The sequence below is a fragment of the Mus caroli genome, chromosome 17, assembly GCF_900094665.2.
Source record: "Mus caroli chromosome 17, CAROLI_EIJ_v1.1, whole genome shotgun sequence".
NCBI classification, from domain to species: Eukaryota; Metazoa; Chordata; class Mammalia; order Rodentia; family Muridae; genus Mus; species Mus caroli.
This window is the reverse complement of record NC_034586.1, coordinates 80,484,681-80,493,798: the sequence shown is the minus strand read 5'-3', so window position 1 is coordinate 80,493,798 and position 9,118 is coordinate 80,484,681. Positions and strand designations below refer to the sequence as shown.

At 45.8% G+C, this 9,118-nt stretch overlaps 1 pseudogene; it reads left to right on the top strand.

Moving 5' to 3' along the window:
- The first annotated feature begins 7,974 nt into the window (after positions 1-7,974).
- On the top strand, positions 7,975-8,546 carry LOC110312318 (annotated as a pseudogene).
- The last annotated feature ends 572 nt before the right edge of the window (positions 8,547-9,118 follow it).

The following is a 9,118-nucleotide window of genomic DNA, read 5'->3' as shown; positions in this document are numbered from 1 at the left end:
AAACCAAAACCAAAACCAAAACCAAAACCAAAACCAAAACCAAAACCAAAACCAAAACCAAAACCAAAACCAAAACCAAAACCAAAACCAAAACCAAAAAACAAACAAAACAAAACAAAACAAAACAAAACAAAACAAAACAAAACAAAACAAAACAAAACAAAAAAACCAGAAACCCATGGTCTCCCCATTACAGAGCTGCTCCTAAGGTACTGACAGACTAATTAGGAAGACAGACACAGGAGGCAAACATGAGGTCCAAGAAAGGCCTGGGGGCTTGGGAGGAGCTAAAAAGGATACTTACACAAGGAAGACTTCCTGGGGAAGGTGGCTGAGGTACTTTGAAAGAAAATGCCACAGCCTCCAACCCCCAACTCATGTATTTTGAATGCTTAGTCACCAGATGGTAGAACTGTTTGAGAAGGATTAGGAGGTGTGGCCTTGTTGGAGGCAGTTTGTCACTGGGAGTGGGCTTTAAGGTTTCAAACACCCACTCCAGGTGCTCTCTCTCTCTCTCTCTCTCCTTGCAGAACAGGATGTAAAGCTCTCATCTACTGCTCTAGCTACATGCATGCCACCACGTTCCCCACCATAATGATAAGAAACTAAAACTCTGAAACTGTAAGCAAGCCCCCTGTTGCTTACATTTTTTAATGGTCTACAAATGCTTTAATCTCCCTTTAGCCCATCACCCGCTAGAGGTAGTGGAAAAGAAAGGTTATTAGGATATGGGGGAAGTGGACCTGTTTAGAAATGGTTCTTTGGAGCAAATTCAATCTGCATTATCAGGAAATCAGCAGTTCAGTTTGAAAAAGTATAATGTAAAAACAAAATTCTAGGTCTTTAGGCCCAGGCTTGAGAATGTGACCTTTGTGACTCAATGCTCCAAGGCGTGCGAATCATAAAACAGATAGCGACATTCCTCCACCCACCTGCTTCCTGGGTTCAGGGAGTGTTCGTTCAAAGAAAGTCACCCTAACCCACCCTGACCATTGCTGGAACCCGCTATGCAAAGGTGCTGTTGTTAGAGGCTCCTAGAAAACTGTCTTGACTTTCCACTTCTTCGTGATTCTTATCCGTTATTTTTGGTATTTTCCAGCAACGCCTTCCCCACCTCCTTGAGTTGTGGTTTCTTCCTTTAAATACCCCCTTGCCCAGCTACTGGGGTGGGGGTTTCGCCACGGTCCTCTACCGCTGCGTGGTGTTTGACTGTGGGCCAGAGAGTGCTCTTGAAATAAAAGTCTTCTTGGAGTTTGCAGCAAGACCGTTTCTTGTGAGTGATTTGGGGTGTCGCCTCTCCTGAGTCAGAATGTGGGGTAGTCCTCACGTTGTGGGTCTTTCAAGTTCACAGGTCAGCAGCAGCAGCTTGAGCCACTTGCAAACACCTCACAAACACGCCAGCAGTCCATTTCAGTAGTGTTGGAATAGCAAACATGAAATCAGAAGCAGTGGCATGACCTAGCAGAGACAGCCAGGCTCTGCTGACTCATGCTGAGTCAGCAGAAACCATTAGAACCAACAGGGACACCAGGAGAAGCTCTTTGCCGTGCCTCTCTTAAAAAAGTGAAGATCAGCAAAGAAGAAGACTTGAGACCAACAAACCTTGCAAAGCTAGCTATGTAAGCCTGCATCACTGTCCTCTGGGTCCTATTAGTACCCACTCCAGACATCACGTATTCTCCCACAGGTCTTGCCTCACTCCACGTGAGTCTGTCTTAGCAAAATCTGCCATCATGCCGCCAATTGGCCCGAGTCCACAGAAGCGGCAAGAAGCTGCCAGAACACCACCATATTTTTTTGGTGCATTTCTCTCTATGGAGTTATCATTAATAGAGTGCCACAACACAGTGTAAGGCGAACCAATACATGTGTGTCATTAGCAAAAAACCCTTCATCACACATCCTTTCGTGTGCTTGCTTTGGCAAAACATCCGTTTACCTGTGTCTGCTTCAGTGAAACGTTCTTTGGCATATAACTGACTTTCCCTAGAACCAGACATTTCCACCTCAGCCCCCAATGAAAGGCTGTCTTAGTGAGGGTTTTACTGCTATGGACAGATACCATGACCAAAGCAACTCTTATAAAGGACAACCTTTAATTGGGGCTGGCTTACAGGTTCAGAGGTTCAGTCCAGTATCATCAAGGCAAGAATGCGACAGCATCCAGGCAGGTAGAGCTGAGAGTTCTACATTTCCTCTTAAGGTAGACAGGAGAAGACTTGCTTCCAGGCAGCTAGGTTGAGTCCATGCCCACAGTGACACACCTACTCCAACTAGGCCACATCTCCAAAATAGTGCCACTTCCTGGTCTAGGCATATTCAAGCCACCACAGATGCTTTCTTTTTATAAGATTTGCCTTCGTCATGGTGTCTCTTCACAGCAATAGAACAGTGACTAGGACACTTACTCTTACCGGTTTCCCCTAAATAAATAAATAGAAATTCTCTGTGCCCTCATTCACTGGCAGATGCGTTCCATGGATTCTCTGGTCCTGTGCTTCAGGCTTCTTTGATGCTGCTTGGACTCTACCCCTGCTATACAACACTGCCCACACAGTAGGCCTAGTGTCACTGCTGCTTGGGCTCTCCCCCTGTTATACAACACTACCCACACAGTAGGCCTAGTGTCACTGCTGCTTGGGCTCTCCCCCTGTTATACAACACTACCCACACAGTAGGCCTAGTGTCACTGTTCCAGGTTTCTTATCCCTGAGTGCTGGGTTTTTAAAAAGCCTGAACATTCCTGTGGGATTGAGTTAGTTCCTTGCAGCCTAGAATCCTACCCCTAATGTGGGAACCCTGTACCCCAACACCCCCCAAGTTCCCTTTATTTCCCCCTGTGTCTCCTACAGGTGTGCCCCATCTAGCATGTCTGACTGCATGGGACAGGATGGCAGCCTCATACAGATGCCAAGGCCTGACACTGTTGGGAGTATGGGGTGGAGGGCAGGAGGCTTCTCTGTCTGTCCAGCTGCATGGAGCACAGAGGACAGAGAGAAACAAGAGCAGAGACTAATTGAACGGAAGGCAGAGCAGCAGAATTCACTCCCAAGGAAGACAACGGTGGAATACCTTCAATTAGACGCTTTTTAAAATGTGTCAGTGATTCCTACTGCTTTGGGCGTGTTTCTTTCCAGCTGTGGATGGCTGGTGGAGTTTTCCTAGCCCTGTAATTCCACTTGTGATGAGTTAGAACTAAAGCTGAAATGTGAGTCCATCAATTGCCCAGTTGGCGAATACTAGAGTTTAAATCTCCTCAAATATTAAAATATGCAGTTGCATTAAAATTCATAGCCATCTGCCTACAATGATCTAATTTGAAAACTAAGCACAATTAACTTTTAATCCTAGGTCAGCTTTCCCAGTGCCACCTGCCCCTCTTCCCCCTACCTGCAGCAGACAGTCTGTGTGCTCAGAGAACTGGAGACCTAGTTAAGTAGTAACATGAGACATGTATCCCTGGGAAGATGGGTAGGCATGCACACCTCCAATTCCAACATCTCAGTGACTCCTGTGTTTCTAACTCTAAAACTAAATTCTGGGAATCCAGAATGTAGGGTGTGTCTGTCTCACAAACCCACATGATCTACATTGAGAAGTGTAAAGCCAAAGATGAACTTTTGGAAACAGTACCCAGGGAGTTTCAGTATCTGTGCCTACCTCTGGTTCACTGAAGTGAGAGTCCTTAGGTTTGGGGAAGGATCTGGGTGATTTGCAGTCTGATGAAGTAGACTGCTTTGCCTCAATTCTTTGTTGCCTTAATGCTGGGTGAGAAGAAATCCTACTTTCCTCTGCTCCAAAGGGACAGACAGACTCAGGCTTAACGGGCTAACACCAGTTTCCACTGGAAGCTCCTGTGATTAAGCATCTCCCGCTCCCCGCCCCCCCAAAGCACAGAGCTTAAGTCGGCTCATCCAGGGTGCTTCGATCAGCACCTCAGGAGCCAGCACGCTTAGAGAGAGCAGCCCTTCTGCGAAGACTCTCTGCTGACTGTGCATATGTTTTGATTCATAAGTTTGATATATTCTTGTCTTGTGTTGCCCAGTCTAGCTCCGACCTCCCAGGGTCAAGCAATCCTGCCTCAACCTTGTAAGTAGCTGGGACTATAGGTGCGTGTCAATATACCTGGCTGCAGTTCAGTATTCAGGTTAAATGGAGCCTCTGACTGAATAATGACCCATTGGGAGGAAATAAAGTCACTCATGGGAAATGGGCTATGCCTCCAGGCTACAGCGTTCTCAATGAGTCAAAAACTAGATGGCATCTGGGGGCTGAAATCTCAGGATGTCAGCTAAATTTGGCCTTTGCAAAGAGAAATCAGGTCACAAGGACAGTATTTTGGGCAAAGGTGACTGCAAAGGAAGAAATCTAAAGTAGTCACTAATGAAAACCATGATAATTATTAACTTCAGGATACACAAAGTGATAACACATTTTAATCACAGTGCCCTACAAATGGTCCATGTAGTTTACATTTGTAAACACTAGGTGCTGATTTAGCAAAAATGAATTTTATGGAAAGAATTATGGAGAAAAATAAGAAAACACGAGTGCTGAATTCTCCTTTACTGTTATTGAGAAATAATGCATCTGCCTTTATTTATTTTTGTGTGTTTACATCATGTTTGGGACAGGGGGCAGAGAGTGCGTGTGCCAGCTGCCCAAGCGTGGAGGTCAGAAGGGAACTGTGCAGAGCTCGTTTCCTTCTTACACTTCTAGGTGGGCTCTGAAGATTTAAAAAGCAGGTGCTGGTGGTGTAGGGAATAATTTGTACATGCGTAATGTTTAAATTATGACAATGTATAAAGAAGAGAGACTGTTGAATTTCCTCTCCCTCTCCCTTTCCCTCTCTCCCTCTTCCTCCCCACCTCTGTGTGTGTGTGTGTGTGTATCTCTGTGTGTGTGTGTGTGTCTCTGTGTGTAGTGTCTGTGTGTGTGCCTTTCTCTTTCCCTCTCTCCTAAAATCAAGGTCTGTAACCCAGGCTGACTTCAGCCTCCACTCCCCACCTTGAGGAAGTCCACTTTGGGTTCCCACTCTCTGTCCCCTGCTTCATTACTCTTTTAATATTATTATGGGGCATTTAAAATTATGTGCATGTACTCATTTTAAAAACTCAAAAATTATCTTTCTTTTAAAGGCCAAAATGAAACAGAAGGTCTATACAATCACAAGAGTGTCAAAAAGGCAAAGTTGACTTCAATTCCAAATCTGTCCCGAGACATGAGAAAGGGCCAAACCAAGGAGACCAAAGGGCTTCTCAGTGCACTTAAACACGATTGGTAGCCACTAGGCTTAATAACAAGAACACTTAATTTGTACTCTTGTATGACATGATTTTAGAATTTCTAGTTATATATTATTACATTATAAAAGAAATTAAAACTGGGAATGTGCCAGGTGGTGGTGGCACATGCGTTTAATCCCAGCACTTGGGAGGCAGAGGCAGGCGGATTTCTGGGTTCAAGGCCAGCCTGGTCTACAGAGTGAGTTCCAGGACAGCCAGGGCTACACAGATAAACCCTGTCTCGAAAAAAAAAAACAAAAAGCAAAGCAAGCAAGCAAGCAAACAAACAAACAAACAAAAACAAAAACCCAAACCAACCCCCCCAAACCAAAACAACAACAACAAAAAAACCCACAAAAAACAAACAAACAAAAACCCTGGGAATGTAGCTCAGTGACAAATTACTTCCTAGCATATGCAAGGCCCTGGGACCTAGCACCAAAAATAAATAAGTAAATAAATTATTCTAGCCAGACAAGGCATGCTGGCACATGCTTGTAGTTCGAGACCTTGGGAGGCAGAGGCAGAGTGGTCAGTTCAAGGGCAGCTTCAGCTTCAAGAGCTTTTATCTCAAAAACAAAAAGGAAAAATAAAAGTTAGCCTAAATGTTTTTAAACATGGCTAGTTAATCATGTTCTGCAAATCTGTATGTGTGTGTGTGAGTGTGTGTGTGAGTGTGTGTGTCTGAGTGTGTGTGTGTGTGAGTGTATGTATGTGTGAGAGAGAGTGTGTGTGTGTGTGTGTGAGTGTGTGTGAGTGTGTGTGAGTGTATGTATGTGTGAGAGAGTGTATGTGAGTGTGTGTGAGTGTGTGTGTGTGTGTGAGTGTGTGTGAGTGTGGTGTGTGTGTGTGTGTAAATGTGTGTATGCTTGGGTACGTATGTTGGTTTGTTTTCTATTGCTGTGATAAATACCATAACCAAAAAGCAATTTGGAGAGCAAATTGTTTATTTAGCTTACAAGTCTCAAGTCCCAGTCCATCCCTGATGGAAGCCAAAGCAGAAACTCCAAAGGACAGGAACACAGAGGCAGGAACTGAAGCAGAGCTTGTGGAGGTGCTGCTTCCTGCCTTGCTTCCCAGGGGTGACTAAGCCTGCTTTTTTAACATCCAGGACCATGTGCCCAGAGGCGACACCATCCACAGTGGCCTAGTTTGGGGGATCTCTGCAACCGCTCCAGCCAGCAGGGTGACAGACCGTGAGAGGCAAGAAGGCAGTTCGGTTCAACACTAAGTCGCTGGAGCCGGCTCAGACTTCAGGACTCTGAAGCAGTGTGTTGCTTTTTATGCCAAGAAGTTTCTTTGGGGCCTATTGAAGCCCAGCGCAATTTGGTGAAAACTCTCCCGGTGATGAGTAAGCGAATCAGGGTACACAATGAAGACTCCTTAACTCTCCTGGAGGAACAATGTAAGCTGTGCAAAGGTCAGACGCGACTGTATCGAAACTCTTTGTAAAGTCTATGTGACACCTTCTATAAAGATTCGTTCTGAGATTCTGATGGATCGACTGAGGAAAAACAAGCTCACTGTGTGGGGGGTTAGGGGGGACACGTGCATCTCAGCCACACAGATAGAGGCTATTAACCACATCTTCTCTCAGCCTTCTGGGCAGATAACAGGTTATGCACCCCTCATTTGGAAGGAACAACCCTGTGTATTTAACATTTGAGGTCCCCTAACTGCTTGCTTATCTGTGAGCACAAGGGACCTTTGTGCCTCCTCAGAATAAACCCTCCCATGTCAGTCATTAATGAAAAAAAAAAATTCCCCATACACTTGCCTACAGGCTTGTGTCATTGACAAAAATTAAACATTATGGTGTGTGTATGTGTGTGTAAATGTTCATGTGGGTATGGGCGTGTGGCTGTTAGGGTGTGCATGTACATGTGTGCACAAGTGTGTGCATGCCAGGGGTTGACATCAGCTGTCTCCCTCACCTTTACCCTTTATTTTTATCTATTTTTTCATCCACTTTTATTTTCCTTTTAGAGATGTGGTCTCCCATTGGACTGGACTGGTTTGGCTAGGCAGGCTGGCAAATGAGCTCTGTGGATCCAACTGTCTCTGCCCCCACCGGTGTTGGAGTTACAGACACATGCCGCTTTACATGGCTTTTGTTTGGGTTCTAAAAACCCAAACCCCTTGTGTGGCAAGCACCTTACTAACTGGGCCTCTCCCCAGCCTTTAGAACTAATTTTCTAATCGTCCCCGGAGAGGCCACCTCACTCGTTAGCTTGTACACTTGTAATCAGGTGTCACTGGATTCAATTGTATTCCAGGACCAAAATAACGAGCATATTGAGGAAGAAGCATTAAGGATCCTCCGCAAGACATGAGACTAAGATTCACCTTTTGATCTATCTACTTTTTTTCTCTTTTGAGACAGGGTTTCCCTGTGTGTAGCTCTGGCTATCCTGGAACTCTCTCTGTAGTCCAGGCTGGCCTCAAACTCAGAGATCCACCTGCCTCTGTCTCCCAAGCACCCAATCAAAGGTGTGCGCCAGCGCTGTCTGGCTTCAATTCACTTATTGTTAGCATTCCTTCAGAAATGCCAAGGGTAAAGCAGTCTTCACAAATATGGGTTTTGGTGGCAGGTAACACCTCTTAAATAGAGACTGTCCACTTTGAATACGTGTGAGTATAACTGGGAATATACATAGGAATATAAATGAAAACCCGGAGCAGGGAGTGTGCTGTGGGCCGAGCAGGAGCTGCAGGGGAGTGGGAGTGCAGATTGAAAAATGCAGACCACCAAGGCACTGCTCATTTCTCCAGTTCTGATTCGCTCCTGTACCAGGGGTCTAATCAGGCCTGTGTCTGCCTCCCTCCTGAGCAGACCAGAGGCCCCATCTAAACAGCCTTCCTGCAGCAGCTCCCCTCTCCAGGTGGCCCGACAGGAATTCCAGACCAGTGTCATTTCCCGGGACATCAGGACATCAACACAGCAGCCAAGTTCATTGGTGCTGGGGCCGCCACAGTTGGTGTGGCTGGATCAGGGGCTGGCATTGGCACAGTGTTTGGTAGCTTAATTATTGGCTATGCCAGGAACCCGTCTCTCACGCAGCAGCTCTTCTCCTATGCCATTCTGGGGTTTGCCCTGTCTGAGGCCATGGGACTCTTCTGTTTGATGGTCGCCTTCCTCATCCTCTTCACCAAGTGAGGCTCCCTGGGGTCACCCAGCCATCCCTGCTGCTTTGACTCCATGCCAGTCCTGGTGCTGGAGTCTACTGAGCTTTACCATTAAACAGCAACAACAACAACAACAACAACAACAACAACAACGTTTCTCTAAACCAAAAAAAAAAAAAAAAAAAAAGAAAACCCATTTCCCCCTTATATAAGTGTGGTGATTTAAATGAGATGTTCCTTCATATTCATATTCTCGGGCACTTGGATGATTGCTCTGGAGTTGAAGACACAGTTAGGGGAAGATTTAGAGATCTAGCCTTGCTGGAGGAAGTGTGTCACTGGGGGTCAGCTTTGAGGCTTCAAACCTCGGACCATGGTCTCTCTTGCTTGTGGTTTGAGATTTGAGTTCTCACCTGCTCCAGTCACCATGCCTGCATGCTGCCATGCTTCCCCTTGTGACGGGGGATGGGCTCTTACACCTCTGCAACCACAAGCCCCAGATGAACCCTTCATGCTACAGGCTGCCTTGGTCAGACTGTTTTCTAACAGCCATAGGAAACGTGGTTACTAGAACATGGATTCCCTCCCTGACACTAGCAACATTTAGGTCAGATAATTCTTTGTCGTGGGATTTTGTTGTTGTTGATTGTTTTGTTTTATGAGACAGAGTCATCCTGTGTAGCTCAGGCTAGCCTTGATCTCAAAGC